Genomic DNA, 17538 nt, shown 5'->3' with positions numbered 1-17538 from the left:
ACTATCTCCCAATTTTGGATAACTAATCATTATAAATCAATTTATCAGTTAATCAATGAACAAATATTTATTAAATGACTCTCATCAGCCATTCATTGGGCATACAAAGACAAAAAAAAAGAAGCAGTTTCTGTCTTCAAATAGCTTATGTTAAATTAGGGCAGAAACCATAAGTAAATATATGTATATATATATATATGCATTGATATGTGCATATGTATATGTATGTTTGTGCATACACAATATAAAGAGAGCTGTCCTAGGAACCTGTATTTAATAACAGATAGTAGTTGCTAGATTGGTAGCTAAGTGGCACAGTAGATAGAGTGCTGAACCTTGGAGTCAGGAAGATTGAAGTTCAAATCTACCCTCAGACACTAGCTATATGACCCTGGGCAAGTCACTTAACCTCTGTTTGCTTCAGTTTCCTCATCTGTAAAATGAGCCGAACAAGAAAATGGCAAACCACTCCAACATCTTTGCCAGAAAAACAAACCCAAACCCAAACTCATGGACAGTAGTGGCATGATATGGTCCATGGGGTCACAGAGTTGGAAAGGACTGAATAACAATAAGAATGCATTTATGTAGTGTTTTTAAGGTTGTTTGCAAAGTGCTTTATAAATATTATCTCATTTTATTATCCCAACACCAGGAGGAAGGTTTTATTTTTATCTCTATTTTATAGTTGGGGAAACTGAGGCAGAAAACAGTTAAGAGACTTACCCAGTGTCACATTGTTAGAAATCATCTGAAGCTGGATTTCAACTCAGGTCTTTGAGGACTAGTACTCTAGGGCTGTATCAACTAGCTACTTCACTTTTTTTTTGCACTTAATAGCATTTTTTCTAATTACATGTAAATATATTTTTCAACATTCATTTTTGTAAGATTTTGAGTTTCAAATTTTTCTCCCTCTCTTCTTTCCCTCCCCTCTCCATCAAGATAGCAAGCAATATGATATTGGTTATATGTGTACAATCATATTAAATGTATTTCCACATTAGTCAAGTTGTGAAAGAAGAATCAGAAAAATAGGGGAAAACCATGAGAAATTAAAAAAAAACCCAAAGTGAAAATAGTATGCTTCAATCTGCATTCAGACTGCATATTCTTTCTCTAGAGGTGGATAGCATTTTCCATCGTGAGTTTTTGGGAATTGTCTTAGATCATTGCATTGTTGAGAATAGCTAAGTTTATCAGTTGATCATTGTAAAATTTTGCTGTTACTGTGTATAATGTTCTTCTGGTTCTGCTAATTTCACCCAGCATCAGTTCATATAAGTCTTTCCCAGGTTTTCTGAAATTCACCTGCTCAACATTTCTTATAGGAAAATAGTATTCCATTACATTCATGTGCCACAATTCAGCCATTCCACAATTGATTGTCATCCTCTCAATTTCCAATTCTTTGCCACCACAAAAAAGATGCTATAAACCTTTTTGTACATGTGAGTCCTTTCACCCTTTTTATGGTCTTTTTGGGATACAGACCTAGTAGTGGTATTGCTGATTGATTTTTAATTTCCTCTATCATATCACTGAACCTCTCAGCTCTCTAAGACTCTAAATTGTAGAGAACGTGCCCTGGAAGGAATTCCCTCATCTGGGATTTCCCCATACTGATGAAGCTACAGGTGCAGTCCCATCGGTTTATGTTAGGGGTTCTTAATGTATGTGATGGTCTCCTATGGCAATCTGGTGAATCCTAGGGACCCCTTCTTTGAATAATTCATTTAAATGCAGAAAAGCAAATAATATAAAGTATTTAGATTTATAAATAGCTATCTATCTATATCTCTGTCTATTTATAAAACAAACTTGTAGTCACCAGTGTAGGAACCTCTACACACATATACACACATATACACACATATACATATATATGTATATATCTATATCTATATATACATATATATGTATACACATACACACACACACACACACACACACACACACACACACACACTTTGGGTTAGTAGTGTTTCCGGTGCTGGATTTCCAATTTGAGCTGCTCAAAAAAGACACAAGAAAGGCAAATGAGAGAGGAAGTTTAAATGAGGGTAGAGTGTGAGAAACTTTGAGAGAGATAATAATGAGAAGAGTAAGAGGAAGCCCAGAGTAGCGAGTTCTGCAGTATCACTGTTCAGTCATACATGATAAAAATGCATATTGAGGAACTGAAATTAGAATTCTTGGTAACCTTGGGAACAGGCACTGTTATTGCTCAATTGTTGTAAAAAAAAAGGAAAGAAAGAAAGAAAGAAATCCTGGAATTTTTGTGAAATGGAAATGGCCGTAACTCTCTAGCTTCTGAGTCCAAGAAATGGTAGAGAACCTTCTCTTGGATGTCTCGGGTGAAATGTGAGAAGCTGCAGAAACAAGGCATTCCCCAGTTTTCTCTCTTTTAAATATGTCTAGGCTCTTTGGAGATGTTTCCATGGTTCAGATTTTTTTTTTAATATGCTTCGTTCAGATGGGGCATGTCCAGGGTTTTCTTATGTGTCCATAACTTTCAATTTCCTGCCTGGGCAACAATCTTCCCTATTTAGAAACTTTTCATGAGCTGGTCCCTTGGAAAAAAATGCCTGGGGAGGATGTAATTATCCTAGTCTCTGGGTACTCAGGCTAATTTTAGAAAGAGGGTGGAGGAGTCAGAGGCAGAGCCATATTTCTAAAGAGTGTGCTATGTCGTAGTTGAAGATTTGCTGAAGTTTCTTTGTGTCAAAATTATAAGAAAATGTTCCAAATGGACTTTTTAGGACCCTGTTCCTTTTTCTATCTGAAGAATTCTGCTGGGGCTCAGGGATGAGTATATATAAATTAGACTCCTAGAGTTTTAAGAAACCTTTCTAGTCTTCCAGTTCACCATAGCCATTCAGGAGTCCCGCAAGGATATCTACATTCCCATGTCTATGATATCCCGTAGAATGATATGTAGATTCTATTTCAGCAACAGAGATGAGCATCTCACTAAGAGGCAGAGTTAAGAGTGCAGAATTTGTAATCAAAGGTCCTAGGTTCAATTTCCATCCTAATAACTACCTGTGAGACCACTTGAACACTCTCTGCCTCAGTTTCTTCATCTGTAAAATAGGGGCTTGGACTAGATGTTCTGTAAGATCCCTTCTAGCTCAAAATCTATGGAACTTCTGAGGCAGACAAAAGACAAAAGAAAAACATTTAGTAAGTGCTTTCTATGAGCTAGGCACTGTCACATTAGATTGTAAACTCTTCTCATTTGATTGCAAGCTCCTTGAAGGCAGGGACTATCTTTTGCCTCTTCTTGTATCCCCAGCACTTGGCACAGTGCCTGGCACATAGGAAGTGCTTGATAAATGTTTTTGTTTGTTTGGGCTTTACAAATATTATTTCATTTGATCTTTACAAAACCCCTGAGAGGCAGATGTTATTATTATCCTCATTTATAGGAAATTGAAATTGACAGAGGTTAAGTGATTTGCCCATGGGCACATGGTTCTTAAGTGCCAGAGGCTGGATTTTAATTCAGATCTTCTTGTCTCCAGGCCCAGTACCAATGAGCTGCCATTTTCTTTTTGGATAGCTCTCATTTAACATTAGGGAGTTCTTCTTTGTGGTGACTTGAAATCTGCCTTCCTATACCTTCAATTCTCACACTGCTTATACTCACACTCCATTCTCTGGAGTCATTCAGATGCAGTTTTGATACTCCCTGAAATCTCTTCCAGCTGAAATTTCTTTCATTTGGGGCATTTTGCCCCAGTTTAGAGAAGAGCTTTAAAAGATTTGAAGATCTTCAGGGTGGCTAGGTGGCACAGTGAATAGAGCACCAGCCCTGGTGTCAGGAGGACCTGAGTTCAAATCCAGCCTCAGACACTTAACACTTAATAGCCATGTTCCTTGGGCAAGTCACTTAACCCCAACTGCTCTGCCCTCCCCCTCAAAAAAAAAGCAAAAAGAAAAAGATTTGAAGAAGTTTAAAAATTGAAAATTCATTTAACAAACCATTAAAGAGTTGGTTCAAAGAGTTGGTTCGTTGAATATTTTGAATATCTCCTATTTTATAGATGAGGAAAAGATTTAGTTGAATTGTCATGGATCAGTTGGGGGAACAGATTTTCAAAATAAATTTTTCAACAAAAGTGATTAGGAAAACTAACAATACGTATGCTTATGAGAGAGAGAGAGAGAGAGAGAGAGAGAGAGAGAGAGAGAGAGAGAGAGAGAGAGAGAAGGAAGGAGGAAAGGAGGAGAGAGAGAGACAGAGACACAGACAGAGAGACTGAGAAGCCAGAGAGAAGCAGAGACAAAGAGATAGAGATACAGGAACAGTGACAGAGAGACCAAGACAGAAAAACAGAGAGAGACACAGAGACAAAGAGAAATAGAGACAGAGACAAGGAGAGGGAGAGAGATACAGAGAGAAGAAAAAAAAATGAGACCTAGAATATAAAAAACACGGTTTGCTGTTCTAACTCTTTAGATACACAGCATGGAGAGTTTGGAGAGGTAGGTGTTCACACCTGCAAATTTTAATGTACTTCTCACTGACTGTGAAATGTAGCCCAGAGGAAAAATATGGTTGAAGGTTTGAAGGTAAGGTCTTTCTCTTCAGTGTCCCTAAGAACAAATCGTTAGGAACTTTTTTGGAGCTAAAATTAAGTTGAATTTTTGAGTGACTACTTCTTATAAAGCATTGGGTTAGATACAGAAGGAATTTTCTCTCTCCTCCCTTCTTCCCTTCCTCCCTCCCTTCCTCCCTCCCTTCCTCCCTCCCTCCCTTCTTCCCTTCTTCCCTTCCTCCCTTCCTCCCTGCCTTCCTCCCTTCTTCCCTTGCTCCCTTCCTCCCTCCCTTCCTTCCTACTTTCTTTTTTGCAAGAGGGAGATAGTGGAGATGAGGCTGGTGATTTTGTGGTAGTGAACTCCTACCCCTGTAGGTCAGCCCCTTCTCTATAACTTATAGTCTTAGACTGTGATCTGGGTACTGAGAAGTTAAACAATTTGGATAACAAGTACATGTCAGGTAGGTCGTGAATGCAAGTCTTCCTGAATGAGGCTAGCTTTCTACCCACTAGTCCAGGTTGTCTTTTTATATTTATGGACATACAGAGATAAATGAGACACAGTTCCTGCCCTCACATAGCTAATACTTAGTAGCTTTATTTATTTTCTTGTTTTTTTTCCCCTTGAAATTTATTTATTCACCAAATAATATGTAACATAGATGAAACAACAAACTCCAAATACTGTAAATAACTGAGCAATAATTTTGCATGATTGTATATGAAATATGTAATAGTACTCTTTGATTATTTACCAATGGATAAAATAGATGAAGGCCACGTAAATTAACTTTAAGAGATAGAATCCATATTTTCTATTGTCTTTTCTATTATGTCAAGATCATAGACCTAGAAGGAACCTTATAGACTATCTAGTGTTCAACACCCTCATTTTACAGGTGAAGTAATCAAGACTCAGAGTGGTTAAATGACTTTCCCAAGGTCACACAGACATTAAATATTAGAGGCAAGATTTGAAAGAATAGAGACCCTTTCCACAAAAATATCACACTGCTAATTCACATTAGGCTCCTTTACATAGCTGAAATCAGTGTCCTTATTGTCCTTTTTTTTCCTCCCCTAACAGTGAGAAGTAATGGTTTTCTGATATCTGTAACAGCTTGAAAAAAAAGGAGAGCAATTTGAATGCGTGTGCCATCAGTGACAGGTAAATAAATGTATTTCCAACTTATGCCGTTCTTTCTCTAGTTGTGATGAAAAAAGGTGATACTGTTAGTTTTTAATCATACAAGGTAGGTTGCTTCATTTTCTGTTTTTGTAGATTTCTTTTGTGTACTCAGATTTTTGTTTTATGGTGAAAATTACATTAAGAAGAATGTGAATTTTAGACTGTATTTAGCCAGAGCTGGTAGTCAGCTGCAAAGTAGATGCACTTTTATTTCAACCTAAACTGGTCAATAGATTTCTCTTCGAACAATGACAAGTGTTAGAAATTATTTTGATTTCATTTTCTTTTTGGACTGGATCTGTGACATCCTTGGCTTAGGGAATCCTGGGTGAGGAAACTCTGCCTCACTATGCAAAGGCATTTCTTCCCTATCCTGCCTCCTTGTTGAACGAAATGACCTGAATCCCTTACCTCCTTGTCCTATCACTGATCATGTGCTGTCAAATCCCAACCCTGAATAACTCCCATCACCCAAGTCTTTCAGCCCTATTTAGGTGCTATTGAATGGAATTGGGGAGGGGGATAATGAAACTGTGTCAAGTGGATCTACCATGAATTTATTTTCACTAATCTTAACTGGGTCTTTGCTGAAACAAGGAGATCATTTCTTCCTACCCACCTGATTTCTTATCCCAATCTCCACAGTGGTTGTTCCATCCTTTCTCTTCTCCCCTGAAGGCTCCTATAATACCCCTTTCCTGAGGACCTCATGTCATAGTCATTGGAAGTTCTGAAACCATTCACCGAGAGCTCTCCCTTCTCCTCTTGCCTCAACTCACATCACTCAGACATTTTCTATTATCTCTTTTAACCTGTTCTTAGATGAAGAAGTGACTCTTCTCTTAGCTGTGGTCAACCACTCCTTATGTGCCCCTAATCCCGTTCCTTCCTGTCTTTTCCAGCAGACTGCTCTTTTTGTCATCCCCATTCTCTCTCCTATTTTCAGTCTTCCACCACCTCTTGGCTCCTTATAAACATCTCTATGTCTGTCCCACCATTAAAAAGACCTTCCTCCCCCCTGCTATCTCCATAGCTACTTCCCCATATTTGAATTTCACTTTGCAGTCGAATTGCTTGTGAAAACTACCTCCTTGGGCTCCTTCTCCTTTCCCACTTTAAAAAATTCTCTTCAATTTGACTTGCAATCAAATTGTTCAATTGAAATGGCTCTCTCCAAAAATATGCAGCTAAGTGGTGCAGTGAATAGAGTGGCTGGCTCTGGAGTCAGGAGGAACTGAGTTCAAATCCAGCCTCAGCTATTAGCTATGTGACCCTGGGCAAGCCACTTAACCATGTTTATCTCAGTTTCCTCATCTGTAAAATTAGTTGGAGAAGGAAATGGCAAATAACTCCAGTATCATTGCCAACAAAACTCCAAATAAGATCACAAAAAGTCAAACAATACTGAAATTACTGATCAACAACTATCCAAAATTACAAATAAAGCCTTATTCACCAAGTCAAATGACCTTTTCTTAATCCTCATCTTTTTGACTTCTCTGTAGCCTTTGATACTTGATCATCATTTCCTCCTTGATTTTCTCTCCTATCTGGGATAGAAGCTTCCAATCTATAGTCTTCCATTGGACACTTAATGCTCTTCATAACTGGCCCCTTCTTTCCTTTTATTCTTTTCACCACATTCTACAGCTTCTCCACTCTGGCCTACTAGGTGGTGCTTCCATAAGATCAACATCTGTTGCCCACTGTGTACTGGTTGTCTCCCATACATAGAATACTGCTCCTGGGCACCTCTGCATCTTAATTTCCCTAATTTACATCAATACTCAGCTCAGATACTGTCTTTGATTGAAGGTTGTTCCCAGTATCTCTGCTGCTAGTGCCTTCCCCTCTCTGATTACTTTCTCTCCACTTTGTATCAATTACCAACATACATTGTTATTTTCATGTTGTCTCTTCCATTAGACTATGAGCTCCCTGCCGCAGGGAATATTTTTGCCTACCTTTGTAACTCTGATGCTTAAGGTAGTACCTGGCATATAGTAAGCACTTAAAAAATGTTTCTTGACAGAACAGCACTTACTCTGCCATTTATAGTCTTTTGCCCAGGCCCCTGAGATGTTAAATTACTTGTCAATGGTCCCACAGTCAGTATTTGTTAGAAACTGGATCTGAACCGAGGTCTTCCTGATTCTGAATCTGGCTATCTACTATGCTTTATTGCTCCTCCTTATTAAAATAACATTTTTGTTGTTGTTGTTCAGTTGTGTCCAATTCTTAGTGACTTCATTTGGTGTTTTCTTGGCAAAGATAGTGGAGTGATTTACCATTTCCTTCTCCTTCATTTTACAGATGAGGAAACTGAGGCAATTAGGGTTAAGTGACTTGTCCAGGGTCAAACAACTAGTAAGAGTCCAAGACCAGATTTAAACTCTCCCCAGGCCCAGAACTCTATTCACTGTGCTGCCTAATTGCCCCTCACAATAAAGCATAGATAATGTTAATATGGGATTTTTTAAGGCAATGCGTTCCTGTAGAGATACTTAAGTACAGTTTAGTGGCCCCTATTTCTATCTGAGTTTGCTATTACTGTTCTAGATAATTTATATAGTTGATCCCAGGATAGTTTTAATCAAGCTTCATGCCTAATAATGTTTATGTTTCATGGGTCTTGGTAAAGGGATTCTATGCATTAGAGATCTCTGGCCCTCATCCTAAATAGAGCTGTAAGTGGCCTTGAGACTGTAAGATTTTGGAAGACTGTTATCCTTAGAAGTAGTCTGTGTAAGCAAGTGTAATGGCTAGGAGGATGTTATTCTCCTTGCAAATACATGCTTGATTTGGCCTGATCAGGCACAAGTATAATGATATGTTAAACATATTGATGGGTAGATAGGCTTTTGGGTGTGTGAAGAGGGTGCCTTAAATAGATATAGCTTATGCTTTCCCCTGGAGAATTTCCTTGGGGTTTACTTAAAGAGAAATCAAATCACTGGAGGTAAAATTGGAGGTGATTAGATTTCTGGTAGTGGATAGTCTGGGCCTGGAATCAAGAAGATTCATCTTCCCGAGTTCAAATCTGGCCTCAGACACTTACTAGCCGTGGGATCCTGGATAAGTCACATAACCCTGTTTGCTTAAAATTCCTCATCTATACAATGAACTGGAGAAGGAAATGTCAAACCACTCCAGTATCTTTACCAAGAAAACCTGGGGTCACGAAGATGGGGTCACGAAGAATCAGATGCAACTGAAATGACTGAACAACACATTCCTAGTTCTTTCACATTAACAATATTGTGATATTTGGAAAATTAACTTTTATCGTTGTCAAACTAGCCGCGCCTGTTTTTCTGAATTTATAATACAAATATGTCTATACATAACGACCAATTCACAGTCTTACGGTATTTTTCTACCATATGCAAGCATTAGGTGATCATATAGCCGAGAATAATATCCCTATGTTACAAATTACCAACTATTCCTAACAGAAAGATTCTGTAACTTGGAGGTTAACTATGAGATCATGAATCACATATAGAATTGTGTCCCTATTCAGTCTCAGTCTTTTGTTAAGATCTCCTGCCAATATCATATTTTAGGCATCTCCTGTATAGGGATGAAAGTAGAGATGTAGTTCCTGGAGGTCTCTCCCACTTGTGTGACCCTAGAAAAGCCAGCCAAGATTCAAGGCATTCTATGTTTTAGTACTAGGGGTATGCTAGAGTTAGCCCTGACCAACTTGTTTAATTTCCAATGTGAGAGTTTATATTTTGGAAATTTGTAAAGGCTACAAATCAAGGTTTGATTTCTTGTTTTGTTGATTGCCTAGACAGTGATGGAATGTTAATAATTCAGATTAAACTTAAAAGTATGTCCTACGTTTTCAGAGAGCTGGTTGTTTTACCAACATACTCCTAATACATACCCATTTAAATCCTTAATTCAAAGTCTCCTAACATATTTAGTTTGGCCTGATCAGGCACATGTTTAATTATCTACTAAATGGACCAGGGGAAAATAGGTGTTTTGGTGTGTGAAGAAGATGACTTAAATAGATATGGTTTATGCCATATGTCAGCATTTTTAGCATATCATTAAACTTATGTTAGATTAGGACAAACCAAAGATTTAATTATATGAAGAATGACATCTTGATAATTTAAAACAAAAGATATTAAAACAAACAGCATATCAAATAAAATGACAAGAATAGATCTGAGCACCTCCACCCCATACAGGTATGGGATTCATTCTCCCACAGTTTACTACCCCACTATTGGACAACAGCACATATGTAGAATATGGACACATATATGGAGGGAACACACATAAAAGATACTTGCTACTCTCTGCTCCCATGTATTAGGCTTACAAAACTAGAAAGCCTCTCTTATACCAGGGCAGGCTGATGGCCTCTTCAAATTTAAGGCTATGAGTCACCACATTCAATCAGAGAGCCAACAGAACCCAGGAGAATGCCCCAAATGGTGGTTAAATCTCTTCTTTTAGTGGCTTTTTTCAAGGTCCTTGTTCCCTGATAACTATCTCATTTGGGGTTAGAAAATCCCATATGGGGTGGTTTCAACCCTAGATTTATACTTTAAAATCCTATTAAGTCCTATAAAGCTACATCCCCTAAAACCATTTCAAGGAGCTGCCTGCCCAGTCCCTCATTCATCCCCACCAAAAAAAAAAAAAAAACAAAACAAAGCAAAGCAAAAGAAACCAGTAGGAGGTAGTGATGAGGGATGGCTCCCAATAGGTTCAGCAGGAACTCTGATCTTATCTAAGACCAGAAAGCCTGCGATTCAGTCTTGAAAGAATTCAGTAAGCTCAGGCTAACTTGGAGTCAGAGTTGTAAAAGTTTATTATACACCTTACAGCAGGCAAGGACCCTTAGGGGACCTGCAACCTTAAAGGGGTAGAATTAAGATTTATATGGAATCATCCATAGTAGAACCTGTGCCAATTATGCTAACTAGGTGATTAAGGGCTGATGGAGAAGTGCCCAGTCTGCCACCCATCATTGTCATGTTTGACAAGATTGATGTCTGGGAACCAAGGGTAACTGGAGACTCAGGGGATAATAGACTAAGGAGTTAACCCAGAGATAGGGTCCTGAAGGATTCATTGAGGCAGCCAAGGAGTCAACCTAGAGATAGGGTTCCGAAGGATTCATGGGGTCAGTGGAACACTATACAAGGGGGAGATGATAGTTGCCTAAGCTGGAATGTTTATAGATATTTTAGTGAAGGATTCATAGGAATAGTTTGTTATTGTTCCAAGCTGAGATAGTTGTTGCTGGTCAGAGTTATTGCTCTGAAGCTAGGGGCAGGGGGAGAAGGGGCAGAGTTAATGCTTTGAGACTGGGGTGGGAAATGGAGTGTGATTTTACAAACTGGTTTTACAGACTGATGTTACAAATACAGATCCCAAGCACCCCATCATTCCTGATGTTACAAATTGGTATTACAAATTGAGTTTACAAATAGATTTTACAAACATAGATCCCAAGTACCCCATCAGTAGGGGCCATCGGTTTCACCTCAGTTCTAAGCTTCACCCTGTTTAGTAGGCAAATAGAGCTAGAGTAATGGACCTGGAGCCAGGAAGATCTGAGCTCCAAACCTGCCTCAGACAGGAACTAGAGGTGGGACCCTGGGCAAGTCACTTAACCTCTGTCAGCATCAATTTCCTCATCTGTAAAATCAGGTTGATAGTAGTGTCTACCTCACAGAGTTGTAAGGACAAAAAACCTTAAACTGCTATATAAATGCTATAAAATTATGTAAGAAGTCATATAATACTATCACATGTGGTATTTATAGCAATATAATAATTTTAACTTTTCCTTGTCTTCCTTCCCTTCCTTCTTCCCTCCTTTCTCCTCCCCCTCCTCCCCCCTTCCTTATCCCTCCTCCTTTCTTCTTCCTCTCCTCCTCCTCCTTCTTCAAAATAAGGCTAAGTGAAGCTGGCAAGGTTCATATTCTTGCGTTTATTTTGTGTATATATATACACCAGCAACAAATTCATGTCATCTTTTTGCTCTAGTCTACAGCTTGGTGGTCTTCTTATAGAAATAATTTAAATATCAGAACTATGAGAAGTGCAATAAAAGGAAGGAACCCTTCAGATTTCATTTTCACGTGGAACTTTCTTGAGAGAAGCAAAGCAATACAATAACTATAAAATTGGTATGATCTTCTCCAATGTTAATATTTCTATGAATTCATTACCATTCAAATGATAAAATATGGCCATTAGCTCAGAAATATATGCCTCTAAGACAGTCAAGACATAGCTGAATGTCTCTTTTCATTTTTTCACATGCATCCAGTTTATTTAAAGAAGCAAGAGTTCATTCACACTCAAAGTGGGTCCATTTGGGTGCTTGAATTAATAATTTCTCCCCACTAAGAGTCACAATGCAGGCAGTGCTAGAAGTGTAGCCTGGAAGACCTTGAATTTGAATCCTGCCCCAGATTCCTATTAGCAGTGTGATCCTGGAAAAGTCATTTAACTTCACTGAGCCTCGGTTTCCCCATCTGTAAAATGAAAATGATGATGATAAACCTCTCTGGGTTTTTATGAGGATCAAATGAGACTAGTACATGTAGAACACTTTGCAAACCTTAAAGCAATATACAAATGCTAGCTATTATCATTTTTAAAGGGTTAATCAAGGAGAATATTGTCCGTGGCAAATATTCTAAAGTGTTCTAATAGGTCTTGGAGGATCCACCAAAAAGTTGGATTTATGTTTGCTAATAAAAGAGTGTTGGAGTAAATGATGGCGAGCATCCTGGGATAGAGAAGCCCCCAATTTGTGTGTGGTTCTCATCTTTGACTTGCGGTTCTAGCATCTGAAGACCTGGAGCGCTAATGTTTCATGCTTACTCAGCAATAAGAGGTTGTGAAACAAAAAAATGAACACAATTGAGTCGTGGTGGGTAAAGGAAGGAAGACAAATGAGATGAGATTGCTCGTTGATGACACCCCCCAGAGTTGCTCAACAGTAAGATCTGACAGGCACCATTAGAAAAAGGAAACATTTTGGCAGAGTCAGCCACCCCCAACATCCCTCCTCAAAACCCAGTTAAGAAATCCCCACTGATAGATGAGTTATTTCCTCTTTTTGCCTCATGAGTATAATGAGAAAAGAATGGGCCCTGAAGCTAAAATATTAATATTAAGAAACATTGGCATGGGTAACATGGGGAATAGTATAAAGAGATACAAAAAAAGATCAAGAAATATGTTGGACTTCTAGATGCCCTATTTGGGTACTCTTTATATGTTTTATTATATATTTAAGCTGGCTTTTAAAAAAAGTAACAAAGTCACAATTCTTCTCTGCCTAGCATCTTTCTTTGATGCCATGTGCATTCCATATGATTGGGTGACTTCCCTTATCTTACCTTCCTCCAGCAAAAAAAGTAACCAAATGACAATGGAACCTTCACTAGACCATGCCCTGTACATCCTAGTTACCATCCACTTTTTGTCTTTTTCATTTATTTATTTGCTGAGCATTTATAAAGTGCTTAGCATGTGCCAGGGAGAAAAGCTACAAAGACAAAGACCAAACAGTCATAGGATCAGAGATTTAAACCCAGAAGGGACCCCAGAGGCCATCTAGCCCAATCTTCTTATTTTATAACTGAAGAAACTGATACCCAGTGAAGTTAAGTGATTTGACCAGACAAGATCAAGTAAGTAGGAAATGAGAGAGTTAGGCATTTAAGCCAGGACCTCTGATTCCTGAGCCACTGAGATTTCTGTTGCTCCAGACAGCATCCCTAACTGAAGAAGGTAGGGATTTTGTTCTGGAAAGGAGTATGAAAGCATTCATCCCTGCCCTCAAGGTATTTATACTCTATTGACAGGAAAGTACATGTCCCCAGATAAATAATTACAATAATTAGATAGGTGGAAATAGATAGACCTACCAGATAGGTAGGTAGGTAGATAGATTGAAGATAAGTAGGTAGATAAGTAGAGAAATAGAGAGATGATAGATATATAGCTAGGATATAGGTAGGTAGGTAAATAGGAGATAAGTAAGAAGGTAGAAAGAGTTTGTGGTAGGAGATATTGAGAGAGACTTGTGGTACAGAGAACAAGCAGTAGACTATTATAATAGTCTAGGCATTAGGACATGAAGGTCTGTACCAGAGTGGTGGTAGTTTTAAGAGGAGAGAAGGGGGGTGTACTGGAGAGATGTCATAAAGGTAAAATTGACAAGTCTTGGCAAGAGATTGGCTATTGGGAATGAGAAAGAGTAAGAGTTGAGGATGGCACTCAGGTTTTGAACCTGGGTGACTGTGAAGATGGTGGTACCCTCAACAGTAATAGGGAAGTTAGGAAGAGGAAAAGGTTCGGGGCGGGGGGAAGCGAATGAGTTCAATTTAGGATATGTTAAGTTGAAGATGTCTACAAGTCATTTAGTTCAGGATGTCCAATAGGCAGTTGGAAATGTGAGACTGGAGGTCAGCAGAGATCAGTAGTTCTGAGAATCATCAACAGAGAGATGATGCTTGCATCTATAGGAGCTGATAAGATCCCCAAATATTAGAAATATTAGAGAAGAAGAGAAGAAAGCCTGGGAGAGAACCCAATGGAACACCAGACTTGCCTTCCTGGACTTTGGAGGTCATCGAGCCCAACCCTCTTATTTTTCAGATGATAAAAATGAAGGTCAAAGAAATTGAGCAACTTATTTGCAGACTGAATCTTAGTAGTTTCCTTATCTGCAGAATGAGTGGCTTGGTCTAGGTAAACGGAAGTCCTCGATGGCAGGAACTGTTTCCTTTTGGTCTTTGTACTTCATTGACTAGCACAGTGCTTGCACAGAACCGGTGCTTAAAGAATTCTTCTTGATTGACTGTGTCTAGCCCTGAATCTATGAGCCTGTAGTGGTTAAAAAATAAAGAGGGTTAAATATTAAAAGCTGGATGCATTTTGAACATTGTTATGGTGACTGGGATCATCCACTGTCATTTCTGTTTTGGTGCTGGCATGGAGATTAGATCAGTTGTATTTTCATGTGGCTTCCTTATTCATAAGAATCATGTGGTGGTGCAACCCTAAAATCCCTGCCCCTTGAGAGACTGAGGCTGATGGGTCACTGGAGTGTGGGAGTTCTGAGTCAGTGTCTTAAGTCGATTGGTTGTCTGCACTAAGCCTGGCACCAATAAGGTGAGCCTCCAGGATTGGGAAAGGGCACCAGGCTGCCTAAAAAAGAATGAAGTAACCCACCTCAGAAATGGGGCAGCACAAAGCTTCAATGCTCATCAGTAGAGGGATCAGGTCCATGTGCAGCTGCTGAATTTTTAGCCTGGTGAGAAGACCCAATCTTAGAAAACAAACAAACAAATGAATAAACAAAAAACCCACGAATATTTGAACACCAAGATCAGAAAATCTCTCACCAGTGTGACAAAGCAGATTTCCTTCAAGTGACAGAAGAACCTCTGGGTAGGAAATAACTAAATTCTCATATAGTAGGCAGGATTAGACCAATCTTCTGGCTTTCCTGACTATGCAGCTTAACATGATGTGTGTGTGTGTGTGTGTGTGTGTGTGTGTGTGTGATAGAGGTACAGAGGTGAACAACTCTTTGTGCTGGAAAGCACCACTGACACTGTATTTGTACTAACTTTCTAACATGCAGATATCCAGTGCCATGGGCTAGATGTCAGAACTGGGGCCAGGATGAAGAAAAATTGTGTGGCTTGTGAGGCTGTCACTAGTATTTTCTAACTTCCCCTTTCTGCATTCTTTTTCAGTTCCTCTTCTCCCCCCTCACTCCCCACCTCCACGTGCTCAATGTTCTCCTGCTGCACTAGGTCTCCCTGGGGCAAGGAGGAAAATGATCTGTTAAACTAATTCACACTAAGGTGTGGGTGACTTGAGATGTTATACAACTCAATGGTTTCTGCATTTATAATGAGAACTTCAGGAAAAGGGAAATGCCTGAAACCCCCTGGAAGGCTCCTATGAATTGATGTAGAATGAAAGGAGCAGAACCAAGGAACAATTTATCCAATAATAACAATAATGTAAAGACAAATAACTTTGAAAGATTAAAGAATTCTGATTAATGCAATTGATCAACCATTCCTCTCTGGGTTGCACTCCTGTATGTGGGCTTTCTCTGCCATGCCACAGCTGTTTTGACATCCTGGAAGCTCACCTTTCTCCTGGACTTTTATTTTTTTCTTTTTGGAGGGGGAAAGGCAGGGCAATTGGGGTTAAATGACTTGCCCAAGGTCACATGGCTAGTAAGTGTTAAGTGTCTGAGGCCAGATTTGAACTTAGGTCGTCCTGACTCCAGGGCTGGTGCTCTATTCACTGCCACCTAGCCTCCCCTCTCCTGGACTTTTCACACTGGAATGTCCCTCTATCCCTGCTGCTTTTGCTTCTGATTGATTGGTGCCAATCAATCAGAAGCAAAAGCGCCCCGCCCCAACTCCATTTTAAGGATAGTACCCAGGCTAGCCATGTCTTAATTCTTCTCTGGGCTTCACTCCTATTTCTCTGTTTTTTTTTTTTTCCATCTCCTCCTTCTTCGCCCCCCTCCCCCCCCCACCCCCCCCCCCCCCCATCCTCTACCACCTCATTTTTTAGCTTCCTTTTATGTGTTGTCTTCCATTATTAGAATGGAAGCTATTTGAGGGCAGGGACTATCTTCCTTTCTGTTTATATTTGTGTTCTCAGCACTTAGTATTGTGCTTGACATATAGTAAGTGCTTAGGAAAGGTTTGTTGACTTGACTAACCAAGATCCCAGAAGACCTATGATGAAGAATCCTCCCTACCTCCTGATAGAGGGATGATGGACTAAAGATACAGAATGAAGCACATGTTTTTGAACATGGCCAAATATGGGAATTTGTTTTGCTTGTCTATACATATTTATCATGAGGGCTTTGTTTTTTCCTTTTCCTTTTTTTTGTTGGAGGTAGGGTGGTAAAGTGAGAGGGGGAGAAATAAATGCTTGTTCCTTTAAAAAGATAAAATTTAATTTAAAAAGAGGGTAATACTTGACACAAAGGAATGATGTTCAAAGGAAGGAAAGTGGCCAAGATGGTGAAGATCCTTGGGTTGCAAAGATCAGTTGAAGGAAGTGGAGATGTTAAGCCTGAGGAAGAGAAGACTGGAGTTGGGGGTAGAAGGAATGAAAGTTGTCTTCAAGTATTCAAAACAAGTATTTGAAGGGCTGTCATAAGGAAGACTGGATTTCCTCTGCTTTCTATCAGAAGGCAGAATTAAGAACAATGGGTAAAAATCTCAGAGATGAAGATTTGGGATCAATGTAAGGAAAAATCTACTCTACCAATAAGAATTTCCCAGAAGTGAAATAGCCTGCCATATAAGGAGGTGGTTTCCTCTTTGCTGGAGGTCTTCACATAGAGTCTAAATGACCAATAGCAACTCCTGATAGTTGCTGGGGCAACAAAGCGAAAACAACATTACTACCACCGCCACCAAAATTCAGTCCCTGATCTCCAGGAGCTTATGTTCTACTTGGTGGTGATGATTGTGGTGGTAGTGATGTGTGTGTGTGTGTGTGTGTGTGTGTGTAAAACATGCAAATAGATAATTTGAGGAAGAGGGTGAGAGAACCAAGTTAGAGAATAAGAAAGACTTCCTATGTATGAGCTGAACATAGAAAGAAGCTGGTGATTATCAGAGGCAGAGATGAGGATTGAGTGTATTACAGGCATATGTATCAACCTGTGGTGTGGACTTTGGCTAACAAATGCTATATAGTCAGTCCTCAAGGATCAACACACACAGACACACACACAAGCACAAACAACACAATAACTACCCA

The 17538-nt window shown here is 39.3% G+C and overlaps 1 long non-coding RNA gene across 1 annotated transcript; it reads right to left on the bottom strand.

The window, feature by feature from the left end:
• Positions 1-14249: 14249 nt before the first annotated feature.
• On the bottom strand, positions 14250-15405 carry LOC138166614 (uncharacterized). The gene is made up of 3 exons (XR_011169646.1): positions 15132-15405; positions 14959-15037; positions 14250-14610 (listed from the first exon to the last, which is right to left on the bottom strand). It is a non-coding gene; the product is annotated as an uncharacterized lncRNA (long non-coding RNA).
• Positions 15406-17538: the final 2133 nt, after the last annotated feature.

The sequence above is a fragment of the Petaurus breviceps genome, unplaced genomic scaffold, assembly GCF_028583685.1.
Source record: "Petaurus breviceps papuanus isolate PSGF00001 unplaced genomic scaffold, PetGlider_PUasm1.0 225, whole genome shotgun sequence".
NCBI classification, from domain to species: Eukaryota; Metazoa; Chordata; class Mammalia; order Diprotodontia; family Petauridae; genus Petaurus; species Petaurus breviceps.
This window is presented reverse-complemented; position numbering and strand designations above follow the sequence as displayed.